The following is a 23250-nucleotide window of genomic DNA, read 5'->3' on the forward strand; positions in this document are numbered from 1 at the left end:
TTGTTACATTACAGCCTTGTTCTAAAATTGATTCAATTGTTTATTTTCCTCATCAATCTACACACAATACCCCATAACGACAAACAAAAAACATAATTTTATTTGTTCAAATATTGTCAAAATAATTCAACTGAAATATCACATTTACATAAGTGTTCAGACCCTTTACTCAGTACTTTGTTGAAGCACCTTTGGCAGTGATTACAGCTTCAAGTCTTTTTGGGTATGACGCTACAGGCTTGGCACACCTGTATTTGGGGAATTTCTCCCATTCTTCTCTGCAGATCCTTTCAAGCTCTGACAGGTTGGATGGGGAGCGTTGCCACACAGCTATTTTCAGGTCTCTCAGGAGATGTTAGATCGGGTTCAAGTCCGGGCTCTGGCTGGGCCACTCAAGTACATTCAGATGACTTGTCCTGAAACCACTTCTGTGTTGTCTTGGCTGTGTGCTTAGGGTTGTTGTCCTGTTGGAAGGTGAACCTTCCAACAGGTCCTGAGCGCTCTGGAGCAGGTTTTCATCAAGGATCTCTGTACTTTGCTCCGTTCATCTTTCCCTAGATCCTGACTAGTCTCCCAGTCCCTGCCGCTAAAAAACATCCCCACAGCATGGTGCTGCCACCACCATGCTTCACTGTAGGGATGGTGATAGGTTTCTTTCAGATGTGATGCTTGGCATTCAGGCCAAAAAGTTCAGTCTTGGTTTCATCAGACCAGATAATCTTGTTTCTCATGGTCTGGGAGTCTTTAGATGCCTTTTGGCAAACTCCAAGTGGGTTGTCATGTGCCTTTTACTGAGAATTAGCTTCCATCTGGCCACTCTACCATAAAGGCCTGAATGGGTGCTGCAGAGATGGTTGTCCATCTTGGACATTCTCCCATCTGCACAGAGGAACTCTACAGCTCTGTCAGTGTGACTATTGGGTTCTTGGTCACCTCCCTGACCAAGGCCCTTCCCCCAGATTTCTCAGTTTGGCCGGGGGGCCAGCTCTAGGAAGAGTCTTGGTGGTTCCAAACTTCTTCCATTTAAGAATGATGGAGGCCACTGTGTTCTTGCGGACCTTCAATGCTGTAAAAATGTTTTAGTACCCTTCCCCAGATATGTGCCTCGACAAATTCTGTCTCGGGGGCTCTACGGACAATTCCTTTGACCTCACGGCTTGTTTTTTTCTGACATGCACTGTCAACTGCCTGGTTTTTCTTCAAAAGTGCCTTCCTCACCATCTTAAATAAGCATGCCCCATTCAAAAAAAATTGAACTAAGAACAGATATAGCCCTTGGTTCACTCCAGACTTGACTGCCCTTGACCAGCACAAAAACATCCTGTGGCGCACTGCACTAGCTTCGAATAGTCCCCACGATATGCAACTTTTCACGCAATTTTACATCTAATTAAGATGTTTGGTGCAGTATGTCTCAAGTGAAAAAAATGTGCTTTGAAACTAGTCCTCTGTCGTTGAATGACAACAAACATTTAATTGAAGGATCCCTACTCTTGACCAGTCACCAACGAAGAGGTGCTGACTTTGGCTACCGAACTTCGACAAGCCTAAAGAAAAATAAATGTGTTCTAGAACAGCCCAAAAAAGACCTGAACACTGCCCAACACCAAACCAGGGGTTAGAACCGGTTCAGGGAACAGAACCGAAAACTGGGAAAATAACAACATTCTCGAGGAACACAATCCGAACCGGAAACAAAAGTGAGCTATACTGTTCCGAAACAGAACCGTTATTTTAAAAGCATGGGAACCAGTTATTAACATTATTTTACATTCTGGGCATTTTTTCCCAGTCCCACAAATTACAGCAAAGCGCCTATGCAAAGCCCTCACTCTGTCACTTAGAAACTTACTCTATCGTCTGCCTGCCAGCTGGAAATCTTTGCCAGTGGGTGTGCTGTATGTGTCACGTTCTTTCAAAATCGAACCCAGAAGCAGACCAGGACAAGGAGCGTAGGAAGAAGGTGAGTATTTATTTACAAGTGAATGTGAATGGGTAGATATATCCAGGTGGCGTAGCGGGCAGCGGTGGTGAGTTGATGGGAGTAAATAGGTGAATCCAATGGGGTAGCGGAATCCTCCGACGACCAGGCGGGAATGGGGTAAATGATCCGGGTGAATAACTGAAGACAAAACAAACGGAGGTAAGTTTAAGGCAAGCAATACGTAAAAAACAACAAAACAAATTCTATCCAACTTGAGGCTGATACTATGGCACAACATACTGTTCATGGCTAACGATCCGGCAGGGAATGGATGTCAGGTCCGGGCTTATGAAGATGAGAGATGATGATCAGGACCAGGTGTGCAGATAGCTGATGGGATACAGGTGCGGGTAATCAGAACTCCCAACTGGCTACATTGCCCGGCAACCAGACAGGGTGCGTTCCAGGACGTCGGAAAAAACACTCCAGGACAGAACACAGGCAAAAAAAACGACTCAGGAAACGGGATTCGTGACAGTATGTTGGCTCCCTGCCTCTCCCCCTCTGAAACATAAGTTACTGTAGGTGTAATTCAGAAATGAAGGAGAGAAGTTTAATTAGAGAAGAATGGATTGACTTTTTCAATACTAGCAAAGTATACTATAATTATCACGTTTCACATTGGATTTATTAACAACAAAATGCTAAGACGTGGTTTTTATTCTAGTGCTGCTCTGCACACACAAGTTTGTTAGCCATCTAGTTTGCTCTGGTCCATCATTAAACCAACTCGGAAGTTCAAAGACATTCAAAGCCGCTCCTCCGTAGGTATAATTCTGTGGGCCTAATTCAGGCAATGCATGTCATAACAAGATGCCCAGCGCTTCAAGGCAAGCTTCCTTGACCCTCTCTCACTCTCTCCTCAATTTCAGTTGCATCTCGCGCCCTACACTGGTCTGTCAATAGTGACTAGGAGCACAGTCTGTGTGTTTGTCTTTCATTATGATTAAACCATGCAAATATAATTAGCTCTTAACGACTTTCCTATACAGATTAAATTGCTTACCCGCTCCATAGCAAGCAGCTCAATCCGCACTGATTGGTGAAGAAATGTCATGTAAAAAAAATAACATTTCAGAGGTTTAAAAAGAAACAGAAAGGAATGATATAAACCTGTACTTGTTTGGGCTTCAAACCGGTTCAGAACGTTATTTTGCTGGTCGGAAAAGTGGAACAGAATGAAAAAAATAAGGATTCTGTTGAAAACGAAATTATTGGAAATCATTTTGGTTTCAACCCCTGCACCAATACAAACAAAAACGTCAAAAAATGTAATCATAGTATATGCGCAAACTGTTTCGACTGGGAAGCATATGTTATGCTTTACTCCCAATGTATCACCTTAACGCCGAGTCCCAAGCAGAGACACATCAGGTCCCATTTCTACAGTCTTTGGTATGATCTGGCTGAGGAATCGAATTCCCAACCTTCCAATCTCAGGGCGGACACTCTAACCACAAGGCCACAGAGTTGGTAAACTCCTTTAGTGCTTTCGTAATCTTTTTTGTCTCTATCTATTTTAACCAACGGAACAATGTAGCCTAAAATATAGAGACGTATAATGCTACCTTTCTATTCTTTCTCTCATGGACAAAGAAGAATAGTAAGGGTCTTGCACAACATGTCTGTAGTTGTAAAAGTGTCTTGGACCATAAATAATAATAATAATGAATAAAACTAATGTATTGGATTTATATAGAACGTTTCTACAAACGGAGGTTCTCAAAGCGATTTACACAGTAAGGGGGAAGAATCACGGTCTACCTCTTATGTTTGAGTGGAAGAGACAGAGGTAGAAATACGTTGTTGTGTAACATCGTGCTGGATAAAGTGCTGCAAACTGCTTGTATTCTTTTATCCAGAGCAAAACGCATTGACACAGATCGTAAAAACAGATTCAAGGGGATAAATCCAATAAAAAGTGAATGAAACGGCATAACTGAAACGTAAATGGACACGTCGACCAATTTATCTACCACTCAAAACATAAATTATCCTATTCACTATTCCATCATGGGTCTGTACAACATGGCTCCTTTAGGGCCTGAGATTTCAATAGAAGTATTATGAAAATCATTTCTTATATATTGAGTGATAAACTAACATTTTCTCACTATAGGAACCCCTATCTGAAGGCTACTTACACTGAGTGTACAAAACATTAGGAACACCTTCCTAATATTGAGTTGCACCCCCTTTTTCTCAGAACAGCCTCAATTCATCGGGGCATGGAGTCTAAGGTGTTGAAAGCATTCCATAGGGATGCTGGCCCATGTTGACTCCAATGCTTCCCACAGTTGTGTCAAGTTGGCTGCATGTCCTTTGGGTGGTGGACCATTCTTGATACACACAGGAAACTGTTGGACGTGAAAAACCCAGCAGCGTTGGAGTTCTTGAAACAAACCGGTGCGCCTGGCACCTACTACCATACACCGTTCAAATGCACTTAAACATGTTGTCTTGCCCATTCACCCTCTGAATGGCACACATACACAATCCATGTCTCAATTCTCTCAAGGCTTAAAAATACTTGTGACATCAATAAGGGATCATATCTTTCACCTTGATTTACTTGGTCAGTCTATGTCAGGTTTTGTACACTCTGTGTATAGTTTCCTGAGCAAAGTGTTATAGTGTATAAGGCAAAAGACCGAGATATAGTACTGTTAACTTGTATTTAATTCTGTGGCAATCGTCTCCATGGGAACGTGGGAACCTGTGTTTCAACTGAGTCAGAGGGGGCACTTCGGGTGTCCATGGCAACGTGGTGATTGAATTGAAAGAATGAGCGATGGCCAAGCGGCATAGGCAAGGTGCAATAGATTTTTAAAAACACAGTAGACATATAATATCAGTAATGTAAGATGTGTAAACATTATTAAAGTGGCATTATTTAAAGTGGCATTGTTTAAAGTGACTAGTGATCCATGTATTAAAGTGGCCAGTGATTGGGTCTCAATGTAGTAGTTAGTGATTGCAGTCTGATGGTCTTGAGATAGAAGCTGTTTTTCAGTCTCTCGGTCTCAGCTTTGATGCACCTGTACTGACCTCACCTTCTGGATGGTAGCGGTGTGAACAGGCAGTGGCTCAGGTGGTTGTTGTCCTTGATGATCTTTTTGGCCATCCTGTGACATCGGGTGCTGTAGGTGTCATGGAGGGCAGGTAGTTTGCCCCCGGTGATGTGTTGTGCAGACCGCACCACCCTCTGGAGAGCCTTGCAGTGATGATTGAGTTGGAGGCGTGCATGGCCACGCCGTCGTGGGTAAACAGAGAGTACAGGAGGGGGCTTAGCACGCACCCTTAGCACGCACCCTATCCAGATGGGATAGGGCAGCGTGCAGTGTGATGGCAATTGCATTGTCTGTGGACCTGTTGGGGCGGTATGCAAACTGAAGTGGGTCTAGGGTGGCCGGTAAGGTACGGGTGATATGATCCTTGACTAGTCTCTCAAAGCACTTCATGATGACAGAAGTGAGTGCTACGGGGCGGTAGGGATGCCGTCTGAGCCAGCAGCCTTGCGAGGATTAACACGTTTAAATGTTTTACTCACATCGGCCACTGAGAAGGGGGGGGGGGGGGGGGGCGCAGTCCTTGTTAGCGGGTCGCAACGGTAGCACTGTATTATCCTCAAAGCGGACAAAGAGGGTGTTTAGTTTGTCTGGACTGGAAGCCTGACGTCGGTGTCCGTGACGTGGCTGGTTTTCTTTTTGTAGTTTGTGATTTCCTGTAGACCCTGCCACATACGTCTCATGTCTGAGCCGTTGAATTGCAACTCCACTTTGTCCCTGTACCGGAATTTCGCTTGATTGATTGACTTGCGGAGAGAATAACTACACTGTTTATATTCAGCCATATTCCCAAACCTCTTTCCATGGTTAAATGCGGTGGTTCGCGCTTTTAGTTTTGGGCAAATGCCGCCATCCATCCACGGTTTCTGGTTATTGTAGGTTTTAATTGTCACAGTGGGTACAACATCCCCAATGCACTTCTTTATAAATTCACTCACCGAGTCAGCGTATAGATCAATGTTGTTATCTGAGGCTGACCGGAACACATCCCAGTCCGAGGGATCAAAACAGTCTTGAAGCGTGGATTCTGATTGGTCAGACCAGCGTTGAATGGTTCTAGTCACTGCTACATCCTGTTTGAGTTTCTGCCTATAAGACAGGAGTAGCAAGATGGCGTCGTGGTCGGATTTGCCGAAGGGATGGCGGGGGAGGGCTTTGTATGCATCGCGGAAGAGTAACAGTGATCGAGTGTATTACCCCCACGCGTAGTGCAATCAATATGCTGATAGAATTTAGGTAGCCTTGTTCTCAAATTTTCTTTGTTAAAATCCCCAGCTACAATAAATGCAGCCTCGGGATATATGGTTATATGGATATATGGTTTCCAGTTTACATAGAGTCCCGTGAAGTTCCTTGAGGGCCGTCTTGGTGTCTGCTTGAGGGTGAATGTACACAGCTGTGATGATAACTGACAAGAATTCTCTTGGGAGGTAATATGGCCGGCATTTGATTGTAAGGAATTCTAGCTCGAGTGAGCATAAGCACTTCAGTTCCTGTATGTTGTTATGATTACACCATGAGTCGTTAATCATGAAGCATACACCCCCGTCCTTCCTCTTCCCAGAGAGGTGTTTATCTCTGTTGGTGCGATGCATGGAGAAGCCCGGTGGCTGAACCGATTCCGACAACATGTCCCGAGAGAGCCATGTTTCTGTGAAACAGAGAATGTTACCATCTCTGATGTCTCTCTGGAAGGCAACCCTTGCTCGAATTTGATCTACCTTGTTGTCAAGAGACTGGACAATCTATTGTAAGATCATATAGAGAAGCTAGCTAGTAAGGGAAAGGGTTCTCATCATCTCCTCAGAGGCTAATGGTGAACGTTGTACACAATCCAGGAGATAGACAAGGGTCTTTGAGGGCCATCAGAACACAATGCCATCCAGGATATTGGTTGAATTGCACAAAATCACACAATATTATATTCAGTCAGATAAAGCTGGCACTAATCACATTTCCATCCACAGTTTTTGTGCGAGTAAAGTCATACAGTATTAAAAAAAATGTATGGCAGCTGTGATGGAAACAGGAAGTTCAGGTGCAGTTTTATAAATGCAGACAGATCATTTTTACATTCAACATGGTGGGATCTTTTTATGTCAATAAAATTATTTATGTGAGAAATGGAGGTGGAAATGCCTTTATATAATAACCATCATATCGAAGTAGATTGGTTCGAGATGATATGGTGTGTGGTACTCCCACTGCGACTCGGTAAATCATGCAGTTTATTAGGCTACAGATTAAATAAGTTATGATAAACTTCACAGGGTGATGAAGTGTATGGTGATGAGCTTGATGCTCCTTTCCAATAAATATTGAGGGTCTTATTCTGGTGACATGATGGTCGATGCTTGACTGACGTTTGACCCAAAAAATATTATCCATAATAATCTTATCCATAATAATATTTTTCACACTATGTGCAGGACAACAATCATGTCCCCATGAGTAGGGCAGATGTATCACATATCTCAGCTGAAATGACAGAACATGAGACTGAGGTGGAAGAGGATAATTCCTCGGCTCCCAAGGACAAAGACGGAGTGAATGAAACATTGGAGTTGGTACCTGGTGAGCCAGAGTCCACCACAGTGACCTCTTATTCCAAGAAAAAGAACAGGAATAAGAGCAAAAATGCTAAAAATGAAGCTGGGTAAGTGGCTACTGAGAGCAGCGACAATCATAACCCAATAGAAAACTCTGAGGTTAATAGGCAGTGCAACTCTCTGCGGAATACAAAAGAAGGCAGCCAAACATCAATGCTGGCCTTCTTTCAAACATTCCCGGAATCAACAAACACCCAAGCGGCCCAGGGTACCAAGCTCCTCATCAGAGTCTGGAGTTAGGTCACCTGCAGAAAAAAAAGGCTGATATGGAGGATGGAATCCTGGGAGAAGTGGAGAAAAGTCCCCCTAATTAGCCATCCAGACCGAAATCGTTGATGAATGGTGGAACATGAATGATTGAAATAATCTATATTTGAGTAGCCTATATTATCTGGTTCAGAGAAGGACATCTGTGTATGTGAGCATAACCTCTGTTGCTAACATGGCTTTTCAAGAGAATGAGAAATCTGCTGATAACTCTTGATGCATGTCCCAAACAAAACCCGCATTCAAGACAGAAACTAGTTCCCTTAACCTAGGTATTAGAAAACATTGTACCATGAAACTTTTTCAAACCATTAATCAGTCTAAAATGCTCTGGGACCATGGTTCCAAGCCTAGAGGAATATTGGGAGGTCATCTGAATATTCGTAGAATTATTTCTAAGAGTGAACAGGTCGAACATTTATTGAATGATTAATCTAGATTATTTTTCTGTTTCTCTTAGACATGGCTGAAGAAATCTTCTCCTATTTCTGCCTTTAATGTCCCTGGATATTCCATATTCAGATTGGACAGGGGAGAGGGCAGAGGAGGTGGATTGCTTATGAACATGAAAGATAACTTTAAATGCAATCGTATCATATGGAAACATGCCAATGACCTTGAATGTATGGGGCTGAATGTCTTCCTCTCCCCTCATATGTCTCTCACTATTATGGGATTATATCGACCACTAACATCTGATATCTTGTTTTATGACCATTTAAATGCCATGCTTTTAGAATGTGATCATAAGAAGGAGATCATCTTCAGGGGCGATTTCAATATAAACTGGGGAAAATATCAAAGAGAACACAGACTATTTCAACCTGACTCAAATAATACAAGGTCCAAACAGAGTAACACAGTCATCCCAGACTGAAATTGATCTGGGGTTTACTAACATACCTGATAAAATAACTAACTTACGAACTGGCATATCTGACCACAATGTTACATTGGTGTTTAAAAAACTCACTAAAAAGAGATTTAAGAACCATATTAATCAAATCAAATCAAATGTATTTATATAGCCCTTCTTACATCAGCTGATATATCAAAGTGCTGTACAGAAACCCAGCCTTAAACCCCAAACAGCAAGCAATGCAGGTGTAGAAGCACAGTGGCTAGGAAAAACTCCCTAGAAAGGCCAAAACCTAGGAAGAAACCTAGAGAGGAACCAGGCTATGAGGGGTGGCCAGTCCTCTTCTGGCTGTGCCGGGTGGAGATTATAACAGAACATGGCCAAGATGTTCAAATGTTCATAAATGACCAGCATGGTATAATAATAGTAATCACAGTGAACAGGTCAGGGTTCCATAGCCGCAGGCAGAACAGTTGAAACTGGAGCAGCAGCACGGCCAGGTGGACTGGGGACAACAAGGAGTCATCATGCCAGGTAGTCCTGAGGCATGGTCCTAGGGCTCAGGTCCTCCGAGAGAGAGAGAGAGAGAAAGAAAGAGAGAATGAGAGAACATACTTAAATTCACACAGGACACCGGATAAGACAGGAGAAATACTCCAGATATAACAGACTGACCCTAGCCCCCCGACACATAAACTACTGCAGCATAAATACTGGAGGCTGAGACAGGAGGGGTCAGGAGACACTGTGGCCCCATCCGATGATACCCCCAGACAGGGCCAAACAGGCAGGATATAACCCCACCCACTTTGCCAAAGCACAGCCCCCACACCAATTGAGGGATATCTTCAACCACCAACTTACCATCCTGAGACAAGGCCGAGTATAGCCCACAAAGATATCCGCCACGGCACAACCCAAGGGGGGGGCGCCAACCCAGACAGGAAGACCACGCACCCCTCCCAGGGACGGCATGGAAGAGCACCAGTAAGCCAGTGACTCAGCCCCTGTAATAGGGTTAGAGGCAGAGAATCCCAGTGGAGAGAAGGGAACCGGCTAGGCAGAGACAGCAAGGGCGGTTCGTTGCTCCAGTGCCTTTCCGTTCACCTTCACACTCCTGGGCCAGACTACACTCAATCATAGGACCTACTGAAGAGATGAGTCTTCAAAAAAGACTTAAAGGTTGAGACCGAGTCTGCGTCTTTCACATGGGTAGGCAGACCATTCCATAAAAATGGAGCTCTATAGGAGAAAGCCCTGCCTCCAGCTGTTTGCTTAGAAATTCTAGGGACAATTAGGAGGCCTGCGTGCAAGCCCATGTAATGCTTTGTAGGTTAGCAGTAAAACCGTGAAATCAACCCTGCCTTAACAGGAAGCCAGTGTAGGGAGGCTAGCACTGGAGTAATATGATCAAATTTTGGGGTTCTAGTCAGGATTCTAGCAGCCGTATTTAGCACTAACTGAAGTTTATTTAGTGCTTTATCCGGGGCGCCGGAAAGTAGAGCGTTGCAGTAGTCTAACCTAGAAGTGACAAAAGCATGGATACATTTTTCTGCATCAATTTAGGACAGAACATTTCTGATTTTTGCAATGTTACATAGATGGAAACAGTCTTGATATGTTCGTCAAAAGAGAGATCATGGTCCAGAGTAACGCTGAGGTCCTTCACAGTTTTATTTGAGACGACTACACAACCATCAAGATTAATTGTCAGATTCAACAGAAGATCTCTTTGTTTCTTGGGACCTAGAACAAGCATCTCTGTTTTGTCCGAGTTTAAAAATAGAACGTTTGCAACCATCCACTTCCTTATGTCTGAAACACAGGCTTCCAGCGAGGGCAATTTTGGGGCTTCACAATGTTTCATTGAAATATACAGCTGTGTGTCATCCGCATAGCAGTGAAAGTTAACATTATGTTTTCGAATGACATCCCCAAGAGGTAAAATATATAGTGAAAACAATAGTGGTCCTAAAACGGAACCTTGAGGAACACCGAAATTTAAAGTTGATTTGTCAGAGGACAAACCATTCACAGAGACAATGATTTAATGATTTTTAACTACGATGCAGCCAAATTGACTGCTCTGGTCTGTTAAGCAATGTAACTACTGACAAAGTGGATACCTCTTTTACTAGGAAATTTCTACGTAAGCCAAGACGGAAAACCTCTCTAGCATGGCTCAACGAGGACAGCTGGAGGCAGATGAGAGAACGAGATCTTTCCTTGAAAAAAGCACTGAAGTCTGGTCAGAAGGATGACAGAGGTATATTTACAGCACTGAGAAAAAAGGTGGTAAGGAATATATAAAAAAGCAAAAACAGAGTTCTTTCTTAGCGTGATCAATGAAGCAAAAATAAGTGATTTGGGAAAATCTCAATAAACTAACAGGGAGATTAGCTGAAAAGTGCTAAAAAAACATCCCAAATTAAAGGTTAATGGGATTCTATATCAAGCCTCCGATTTCAAATCCACCACCTTTAACCATTTTTTTGTTGACTCTGTCAGGGAACTGGCTAAAATATTTTCAACCAAGACCACAGTTCTCACTCCCATAGATAATAATAAATCAACATTCAGAATTCCTGAAATCTCAGCGTCAGCAGTGGACAGTATTATTAGCTTCTTCGGGAGCTTTAGAACAAAATATTTATTTGGTCTAGACACTGTATTCCCGAAGAGACACAAAAATTATCTGATTGCCCCTATTGTACATCTAGTTAATCTGTCCATCAAATACGGGTTCGTCCCCAATGCTTGGTAGTCTGCTGCAGAGATACCTGTTTTAAAATCTGGTGACCCAACACTGGTGAAAAATTACCAACCTATAAGCATTCTTCCATGCTATAAAAAGTAGTTGAAAGACGGGTGGCTGATTATCTGACTGATCACCTCATTCAGGGCAACTCCATACATCAAATGCTATTTGGATTCAGAACTAACTATTCTACCGAAACAGCCAATTGCTATTTTCTGGAGTGCATTAAATCTAAACTGGACATAGGTAGTGAAGTCGGTGCAGTCATTTTGGATCTTAAAAAGGCCTTTGATACTGTGAATCATGAGGTCCTCCTATCCAAACTATCCTTCCTTAATGTGTCCACTGAAGTTATTAGTTGGATGTATTCCTATCTGACAAACAGAAGTCAAAGGGTTTGTTTGGGGGACACTCAATCGGACTCTCTTTACTATAACATTGGGGTCCCACAAGGGTCAATATTAGGCCCCCTTCTGTTTACCATCTATATAAATGATCTCCCACTTGCTTGCCCACAAGTTAACTTGGAGATGTATGCAGACGTTACAGTTCTGTATGTACACTCAAAAAATAGACAACTAGTTGTTAATAAGTTAACTGAAGTTATGGTATATGGATGTTTCAAAGATATAAAATCCGTCATAATGTCTCTTATGCAAAGGCTGCAAGGCAGATTGGTGGAACTATTCGGCAGAATGATGGAGATAATAGGGTCAGTCCTGGAATAAGGGGACCTACTGTAGGAATTGTTGCTGATGCTGGTCCAGATGTGGATATGAGACCTGTTCAGAAATCTTTCTCTCACAAATGTGTCATTTCTAAGGACACCTTAGTAGTTAATCAGATTGACTTTATAACCTTCATTGGACAGGTTATCGACCTGTCTGCGTTTGTGGAAAGTTGAAGATCATTTTGGAAGCAGCAACAGAGTTTTTAGGAGCAACAGATGCTACTGTCGCCATGACTGTTGATATGTTGACTCCTAATAATACTAATGATGGAATATCTCAGTATGATGATAATTACAGTTATGGTTTTTGTTATCCTTCAGTGGAATGCCAGAAGTCTTATTGCTAATGGTCAGGGGTTCAGGAAATATGTAATAGATTTAAAGATCAAACCTTATGTGATATGTATTCAAGAAACATGGACTAGACCACATGTTGATTTTATTATTCCTGGTTATTGTTCAATCAGATCTGATCGATCAACTGGACAGAGTGGTGGGTCTGCTACGTTCATAAGGGAAGGTCTTGTATATCGTAATAAAACTTTTCCATCTGAATATGAATGTATGATGGTGGAAATCTACAGTGCAGGTAGTAATATTAAGGTAAATACTTTTTAAAACCCTTGTCGTCAACTATCTGTAGCGATATTTGACGGAATATCAGGAGAAATGGGCTCTAGAGAGATATGGTGTGGCGACTTTAATGCACGTAGTAGTTTATTGGAAAGCACACATACAGATGCTAATGGTACAATTGTGGAAGATATGATGGAAACAAGAGCATTAGTATGTCTTAATGATGGATGTGGTACAAGAGTTGATGTTGTTAGAGGGTTTACATCCTGCCTGGACCTCACAATGGCTTCTATGTCACGAACGTCGTCTGTAGAAAGAGGTGAGGACCAAAGTGCAGCGTGGTATGTGTTCATCATGAATTTAATAGACAGAGAACACTGAACGAACTATACAAAACAATAAAACGAACAACGAACCTGAAGCTATAATAAGACTAGTGCTGACACAAGCAACTAACATAAACAATCACCCACAACCCACAATGACAAAACAGGCTACCTAAATATGGTTCCCAATCAGAGACAACGACTAACACCTGCCTCTGATTGAGAACCATATCAGGCCAAACACAGAAACAGACAAACTAGACATACAACATAGAATGCCCAATCAGATCACACTCTGACCAAACAAAACATAGAAATATACAAAGCAAACTATGGTCAGGGCGTGACATTCTAACTCTATTGCATGTGTGAATGGAATGGAATTAATTATTCTACCGTTGGAAGTGATAATTTCCCAATTTTGAACTTTGATGTTACTACTCCAGATAGGGTACCGTTCAGAAGATGGGTCTTTCATAAAGCAGACTGGGAAAAGTTTGGTGATCATTGCTTAAGTCTGTCAAGAAAAATGCATGGATACAGTTCTGCTCTACAATAGGCAGGGGTATTGAGCTGTGGGATGTATGGCCTATGTTGAAGAAGATGACTGGAAGAAGCAAGTCCACTCGAATTCCAGTTTTGGTTGTCGGTATAAAAATGTCCGTAACTGATCAAGAAAAAGCTGACTTGTTGGGGAAGACATTTGCTAGGGTACATAGTGGGGTTACTTTGGATGACGTATATAAGCAACGTAGGTGTGAGATTTTAAATGCTCATGTTAATGTGTATAAGAAAAGGAATACTGTTGACTCTTCTTTGGTTGCTGTTTTTATCATACGTGAGATGTGTTCAACCTTAATAGGCAGTGGATATACTGCCCCAGGTCATGATCAGTTGTGCTATGTAATGTTTAGGCATCTACCTGATGCGGTCATACATCTTCTCCTGGGATTATTTAATAGTATTTGGAGTGAGGGGGTTTTACCTTCTGGTTGGAAACGTGCAGTAATATTACCTTTTGTAAAGCCTTCTAAGGATTCTTCATGTGCTGATAGTTATAGACCAATAGCACTAACCTCTAACTTGTGTAAACTGATGGAAAAGATGATAGTCAATAGATTGTCATATTTCCTGGAACATAGAGGTTTATTGAGTCAATGTCAGAGGGGATTCCGTAAAGGTAGATCTACTTTGGATGCATTAGTAAAGGTGAGCAATGAAGTTTAAAAAACTCTGGTCATTAAAGAAGCAATGGCTACTGTCTTTTTTGACATTGAAAAGGCTTATGACGCCTTGTGGAGAGAAGAGACTTGGTATTTGTGGGAGATTATATAACTGGGTTTTGGCCTTCCTAATTAATCGCTCTTCTCAAGTTAAAATAGGATCCATTTTATCTGAAGCCTATGAAGTTGACAATGGTATTCCTCAAGGCAGTGCTATCAGTCCTATTTTGTTCAACATTATGATTAACGATGTGTCTTCAAATGTAGGTAGGGGTATTGGGGCTTCCCTATATGCTAATGATGGAGCTATTTGGAAGAGGGGAAGGAATGTCTCTCATGTGATCAAAGCTATTCAAAAAGCTATAGTGGATGTAGAAAGATAGTCGATTGACTGTGGTTTTAAATTGTCAGTGACGAAGTCTTGTTGTATGTTCTTCTTGAAGAAGAAAGTTGCTGATAATATACAGTTGTTTCTGTATGGACAGCCTATGGGTAGGGTTTCTAAGTTCAAATATTTGGGGCTATGGCTCAATGAGCGATATACACGGAAAGATCATGTCATAAATGAAACAAAGTGTAAGAAGGTGTTTAAAAGTTGTGAGGTTAAGCATTCCACTGCTACTGTTCTAGATGACTGTTGGGAATATACTAGTAGACAAGGCAGTGGTTTTGGTTGGACAGTTGAAAAGCTTGCTGATGAGAGTGGTTTGAGGGAGTTGGAGGTTGGCACTTATGTGGTGATAGGGGATGTTCCTCCATGGTTACTTCCAGATCTTGTTGTTGATCTAACCTTGGTAGAGAAAATGAAAGATTGGTCAGTGGTATAGGGAAACTGGTTGACGATTACATTGGTAGAATTTTTTATGCTTTTTTACCTCTTTTCACAGATGGATCCAATGACCCTGATAGTGGGCGCACAGGAACAGGCATTTACGTTCCTGAATTTCATGTAGAAGACTAACGGATGAACTGTCAGTATACTCAGTTGAACTGTTGGTGATAATAGTTGCCCTCCAGTGGGTGGAGGATGTACAACCTGTTAGAATTATAGTACGCTCAGATTCTCTGTCTGTATTGAATAGTTTATCATCTGGTAAATCTAATAGGAGTGACCTACTATTGGATGAATTAATTATGGATTATGGAGAATTGAGAAAATGGGTGTATTAGTGATATTCTGCTGGGTCCCAGTACATTTGGGTGTGGAAGGGAATGAGATTGTAGACCAGTTAGCCAAAAGAGCTTTGAAATGAGATATAATTGATATTAATGTTCCACTGGGTAGAGGTGAGGCCAAATGTAAGATCAGAGCCATTTTGATAGATATGTGGCAGAAAAGATGGGACTCTGAGTCCAAGAGCCGGCATTTATATGCCCTCCAAAGGAAGGTCAGTGGACCAAGATTCAAAGGTCAGATTAGGAAGGAAGAGGTGGTGTTTGATCGATTGCGCTTAGGACATTGAACATTGAACTTGTCATTACATCTGGTTGGCAAGCATGTGAATGGTTTGTGTCTGGAGTGTATGGTCAATGAAACTGTGGCGCATGTGTTGTTATATTGTTGTAAGTATGTTGAAGAAAGGGAAAGATTCGGTCATTGAGGTTGGACGGGGTTGGGGGGTTTGGAAGAGATTTGGGGGATGGGGGAGGGTCTATTAGAAGTTAGTAGGGCTCTTTTTTTATTTTCTCAGAAGTACTGAGTTAGGTAGGAGGATTTAGAAATGTTGTAAACTGTGATTGACCACACACTCCCGCACAGTAGGTGGCGGCATGCACCTTTAACATTGGTTTGCGGACCGCCATTATATCATAGAAGAAGAAGAAGAACCCTTACCCCCAGCTGCCAACAGGCAGTGAATGCATTCCGGAGGCATGGCAGATCCTTGTCTGCAGAGCATTTGATGGCTTCGTTTGGTGAGCGCACTTGGTCAATGGAGTTTATAAGAACTGTGAAAGTAGTATGGACACCTGGTGCTGGACTGTCTTCCTGTGTCCCTTTATGTTTGGTTTGTACTTTGTGCTTTTAAACAGCATCGTTTTTAAAAGAAATGGAACGGAGGAAACTGCACTGATGGCGATTTGAGAACATACTGGAAATAAATATTGTGGGAAAAGCCATGCCTTACGAAATAAATGTTTGAAAACTGTCCCTTTGTTGTCTCCCTCTGCTTCACTCAGCCTCCTCGACCCAGACCTAGAACCTGTTACTTTCCCACCGCATGACAGTAACAGTTCAACTTATTTAGTTGGCTATAATTAGTTACAGCAAAAGCTCTTTGCTAGCAAGCGTAAAGCTGTCTCTAAAACTGAAAATATTTTCTCTTCTAATGTTTTTTTTTTTTTTTTAAGTTTGTCTGCACTTTCTAAACATATTCACATGTTACTCTCATTGTTGCATGCCATTGAACCTTTAAGGGGTGATAAATAAAATCAATATTATGTAGGTCAACAAGTTTGAAAGATCCAAGGTATTGCAGAGTATTCCATCATTTCATAACGATCAGACAATTTCAGAGGATCAAGTTGTTCAAAGACTGCGAAACGCCTGTGTCCCAAATGGCACCCTATTCCATACATATTGCACTATTTCTGACCGGAGTCCAATGGGGAATAAGCTGCCATTTGGGACACAGACCCTGATATTCCTTATGGAAGACTTGGCTCACCGGTGTGCGTAAACAGGGACCTCGCGTTTTTCACTGTCAGTTCTCGAGTCCTTGGTTCTCCAGCTGATTCAGGTGACTCAGAGACTTGTAGATGGGCAATTATCATGTGTGTTATTGCTGCATTTGTTTTCTTCATTTTCCCCTTTTTAGCCAGACTAGGCTTGTTTTTTTGTCCTCACAGGACAGTAACAGTGTTTAACGTCACACATTAGGGAACCAGTAAGTGTATCGTTTTTTATAGATAGTGTTAATATGAAAATAACATCTGCATCATAGAACTGACAAACTGTGGTTTATAAATGGAATGTACTGCTTTGGTCTCGGAACAGGGAACTTCACGTCTAACCCATTTTACATCCCTGACGATTTGCAAACTCACAAAGGAGCCCCTAATGTTGAGCATGTGACTTATCTACTATGTTTTGTCACTAAAAGACATCCCTCACCAAAACCCCTACTAATGAGGGTCTATCCCAACAAATAACTGTGTGTAAGGCCTGACACAAATTTCGAGTTTGGTAGACGACAGGAAACAATGGACCTGTATTCAATCGAACACAATAAAGGTCATTGAGTTTCCAGCTAAACATCCCGAAGGAAAATGAATCGTGATCCCAGTGCGGGGAAAAAACAACTCCATTACGACTGAATATGTGGGCCTCGCACAAAGCCGAAAGTCACGAAGTAGAGAGGGTGTGAGTACCGAGGCGACCGATCATTAGGTGCTTTTGATATTAACACCCCGACCTGTAATACCTTGGCACAATGGCAATAATGTACAGGTAATCTTAGCACAAAGACTCAATGTTCACCGTGGGCTGCGCTTTCAGGGGGCTACGTCCTCATCCACCCAGCCTTCTCTGTCTCAGTCACATTTTACATTCATTATTTACCAGAGCGCTTCGTGCACTCTGCTCTCATTGGCTCTGCATTAACTCTGTACAAAGGGAACTGGAGACTTGGTTCAGGTTACTTTGACCGTATACGTTATAATTCAAGTGGTCAGTTTTCAGATATGACAAAGATAATCATTACCATCCAAACACAAAACCAATCACACAAACCAAACACAAACACCCAACAAAATGCCTGGGGGGAAAAAATCATTATTGCGAGCATGTATTTATGTTGACATTTGAACACTCTTGCCAGTTTTTCTGAATTAATGATTCTCTTGTGACAGTTTGCTGTGTCAACATCAAAATGTGAATTTGCATTTGGGAGAGAGTGCTGGAGGAGAGAACAACGCAGCCAGCTGAGAGCCAGGAGGATCATGGGAGATTATGCTGCAACGCTGTCTCCAACTGTTCAACTCTCTCTCAGTCAAAACAATCACATTGAGACAGACTCTCATCTCTGTGTGTGTGTGTGTGTGTGTGTGTGTGTGTGTGTGTGTGTGTGTGTGTGTGTGTGTGTGTGTGTGTGTGTGTGCGTGCGTGCGTGCGTGCGTGCGTGCGTGCGTGCGTGCGTGCGAGCGAGCGAGAGAGAGAGAGCAGAACTTGATAATTAATGTGATGATTCTCCTCTGTGGTTACATTCTCAGGATGAGCGGCGATCAAAACCAAAGATTTTGCTGCATGACTCAGCAGTGGCAGACTTACCATTAGGGAGAAGAGACAATTACCTCAGGCCTCACATCATCAGAGGCCTCGTGAACAGGGCATCATTTAAAAAAAGAATACTAGTATTACAAATAAAAAATGAATTCCTCTGCTCAAGGCCCCTCTATCCTCTGCTCGAGGCCCCCTCATAATAATGGACTATTCCACCTTGACAGAGTTCCTGTACATTGTTTCACGCGATATGATTGCAAACATGACTTTCATTTAAAAACCTCAAGGATCCAACCCTTTTTTTCAATTTTCACCGAAAATGACATACCCAAATCTAAAAGTAACACTGCATGCAGCAATGAGGCGTTTTCAGAGCGGGGCAGAGAAAATAATAAGAAAGAAAGATCCGAAAAATTTGAACCGAAAAATTACTTAAGTTTACACATTTCTTTAGTAAAAATACAGATTCCGCTGATTAATACTGCCATCGTCGTCGAGACAGAGGCAGAGGGAATGTCAATGACGACGATCTCAGAGACAGGCCCAGGCCGAGCTAGTGCTTCAACAACCAGTAGCATTAGCCTAGCTAGCACTACAACCAGTAACTAAAAATGTGAAGGAGATCAATGATTGGGTCGAACAGCCGACTGGAGCGAGGTGGATCTCATCCTGAGAAAGACCCTGAGAAGAAGCTCTGTCTTGGTTGCTCTGTGTGTTGCGTACTTCAAAGGTACCAGAGGGCTGGGGGTTCCTTACATGAAATTGCGTTCATCTATCACCTTTCATCTATCGGCTCTTATTTACGTACGTGTGTGTGTGTGTGTGTGTGTGTGTGTGTGTGTGTGTGTGTGTGTGTGTGTGTGTGTGTGTGTGTGTGTGTGTGTGTGTGTGTGTGTGTGTAGGTGGATAACTCGGTTCAGTCAAAGTGGAGGGATGGAGGGTTATGATGACCCATTACCCAGTAAAATTGGGAATCAACTCAGCTCTGCCTGGGGCCACTGCACATGATTATGTTTTATTTTAGTATAGTGCTTAGAGGAGTTAGGCCAGGTGATCATATTTTTATTTTGCCTTCATGTTGACAGGGAGTCATACAGAATGAGACCTGTAATTTGCAAAGAGACACACATCAAATAGTTACAAAATGCAAACCAGGAATACAAAACACAATCATAGACAACGCATTATTCTGTAAAGAGGTCTTCAATCAGCAGCCTGAATTGCACCTAGAGTAGGGATACAGTGCATTCGGAAAGTATTCAGACCCCTTGACTTTTTTCACATTTTGTTACGTTACAGCCTTATTCTAAAATTGATTAAATCATTTTTCCCCCCCATCAGTCTAAACACAATACCCCATAATGATAGATATTTATAAAAAATTAAAAACAGAAATACCTTATTTACATAAGTCTTCAGACCCTTTGCTGTGACTCTTGAAATTGAGCTCAGGTGTATCCTGTTTCCATTAATCATCCTTGAGATGTTTCTACAACTTGATTGGTGTCTACCTGTGGTAAATTCAAATGATTGGACATGATTTGGAAAGGCACACACCTGTCTCTATAAGGTCCCACAGTTGACAGTGCATGTCAGAGCAAACACCAAGCCATGAGGTCAAAGGAATTGTTTGTAGATCTCTGAGACAGGATTGTGTCGAGGCACAGATCTGGGGATGGGTAGCAAAACATTTCTGCAGCATTGAAGGTCTGCAAAAACACAGTGGCTTCCATTATTCTTAAATGGAAGAAGTTTGGAACCACCAAGACTCTTCCTAGAGCTGGCCGCCCAGCCAAACTGAGCAATCGGGGGAGAAGGGCCTTGATCAGAGAGGTGACCAAGAACCCGATGGTCACTCTGACAGAGCTCCAGAGTTCCTCTGTGAAGATGAGAGAACCTTCCAGAAGGACAACCATCTCTGCAGCACACCACCAATCAGGCCATTATGGTAGAGTGGCCAGGCAGAAGCCACTCCTCACTAAAAGGCACATGACAGCCCGCTTGGAGATTCTAAAGGACTCTCAGACCACGAGAAACAAGATTCTCTGGTCTAATAAAACCAAGATTGAACTCTGGCCTGAATGCCAAGCGTCACATCTGGAGGAAACCTGGCACCATCCCTACGGTGAAGCATGGTGGTGGCAGCATCATGCTGTGGGGATGTTTTTCAGGGAAAGATGAATCGAGCAAAGTACAGAGAGATTCTTGATAAAAACCTGCTCCAGACTGGGGGCGAAGGTTCACCTTCCAACAGAAGAATGACCCTAAGCACATAGCAAAGACAACGCAGGAGTGGCTTCAGGTCTCTGAATGTCCTTGAGTGGCCCAGCAGAGCCCGGACTTGAACCCGATCGAACATCTCTGGAGAGACCTGAAAATAGCTGTGCAGCAACGCTCCCCATCCATCCTGACAGAGCTTGAGAGGATCTGCAAAGAATACAGGTGTGCCAAGCTTAGGATAATAATGGCGCAGGAGGGGATGACTACCGTTTTACGGGATCCTAACCAACTGTGCTATTTTAATGGTATATTTGCGCTGTTTGTAACTTATTTTTTTACTTATTTTGTAAATAATGTTGCTGTTTCCGACTCTTATAACCAAACAACTTCCGAACATCAGAACAGCGATTACTCACCTCAAACTGGACAAAGATTTTTTCTTTAATGAGTCCGACGCGAAGGATATACTGCTTTCTCGGGAACGGGCCCAAATCCCCTTCATTTATGTGAAGAAAAGACGGAGAAAAAGTGTGCAGATGTCGGGCCGCCTTCTGATAATTCGTAGGCGAGTGAGTATACCTCCACTACCATGTGTTCTATTGGCCAACGTGCAATCATTGGAAAACAAAATGGATGATATACGATCAAGACTATCCTACCAACAGGACATTAAAAACTGCAGACCATCATCGTCCCTGTGCCCAAGGAAGCGAAGGTAACTTGCGTAAATAATTACCACCCTTTAGCACTCACGTCGGTAAACATGAAGTGCTTTGAAAGCTGGTCATGGCTCAAAATAACAGCATCATTCCAGATACCCTAGACCCACTCCAATTCGCATACTGCCCCAACAGATCCACAGATGACGCAATCTCAATCGCACTCAACAATGCCTTTTCCCACCTGGACAAAAGGAACACATATGTGAGAATGCTGTTCATTGACGACAGCTCAGCATTCAACACCATTGCCCACAAAGATCATCACTAAGCTAAGGACCCTGGGACTGAACACCTCCCTCTGCAACTGGATCCTGGACTTCCTGACGGGCCACCCCCAGGTGGTAAGGGTAGGCAACAATACATCTGCCAAGCTGATCCTTAACACTGGGGCACCTCAGGGGTGCGTGCTTAGTCCCCTCCTGTACTCCCTGTTCACTCACAACTGTGTGGCCAAACACGACTCCAACACCATCATTAAATTTGCTGATGACACAACAGTGTTAGGCCTGATCACCAACAATTATGAGACAGCCTATAGGGAGGAGGTCAGAGACCTGGCAGTGTGGTGCCAGGACAACAACCTCTCCCTCAATGTGAGCAAGACAAAGGAGCTGGTCATGGACTACAGGAAAAGGCAGGCCGAACAGGCCCCCATTAACATCGACGGGGCTGTAGTTGAGCGGGTCGAAAGTTTCAAGTTCCTTGGTGTCCACATCACCAACGAACTATCATGGTCCAAACACACCAGGACAGTCGTGAAGAGGGCACAACAACACCTTGTCCCCCTCAGGAGACTGAAAAGATTTGGCATGGGTCCCAGATCCTCAAAAGTTCTACAGCCCGACCATCGAGAGCATCCTGAGAGGTTGCATCACCGCCTGGTATGGCAACTGCTCGGCATCTGACCGTAAGGCGCTACAGAGGGTAGTGCGTACAGCCCAGTACATCACTGGGGCCAAGCTTCCTGCCATCCAGGACCTATATACTTGGCGGTGTCAGAGGAAAGCCCCAAAAATGGTCAAAGACTCCAGTCACCCAAGTCATTGACTGTTGTCTCTGCTACCGCACGGCAAGCGGTACCGGAGCGCCAAGTTTAGGACCAAACGGCTCCTTAACAGCTTCTACCCCCAAGCCATTAGACTGCTGAACAATTAATCAAATGGCCACCGGACTATTTACATTGACCCACCCCCCCATTTGTTTTTATACTGCTGCTACTCTGTTTAGTCACTTTACCCCTACCTACATGTACAAATTACCTCAACTAACCTGTACACCAGCACATTGACTCACTACCGGTATCCCCTGTATATAGTCTCGTTATTGTGTTACTTTAGTTTATTCATTAAATATTGTCTTAACTCTTTCTTGAACTGCATTGTTGGCACATGTGACAAATACAATTTGATTCGATTTGATTTGATTTGGTTTTAAATCCAAACTTGTATTCTAGAGGCACAACCGAGAATGTTGTTTTTCATTTCACTACAGAATCTTGTGCAGAATCTTCTGCCTACCAGAATAGGGCCTTAGGTTTGAACCTATTCATTCAACGCCCTCTCAAAGCGTCATCGACAGACATCTAATTTCCTGATGCCTTCGTATCCCTGTTCCACACCTCCACGTATGATGATGGCTATCCAATAATAGCATCACAAGCCTCATACAGTAGTAGGTGGCTGCTTGTGG

Source organism: Salvelinus alpinus, chromosome 29 (assembly GCF_045679555.1).
Source record: "Salvelinus alpinus chromosome 29, SLU_Salpinus.1, whole genome shotgun sequence".
In the NCBI taxonomy this organism is placed as follows: domain Eukaryota; kingdom Metazoa; phylum Chordata; class Actinopteri; order Salmoniformes; family Salmonidae; genus Salvelinus; species Salvelinus alpinus.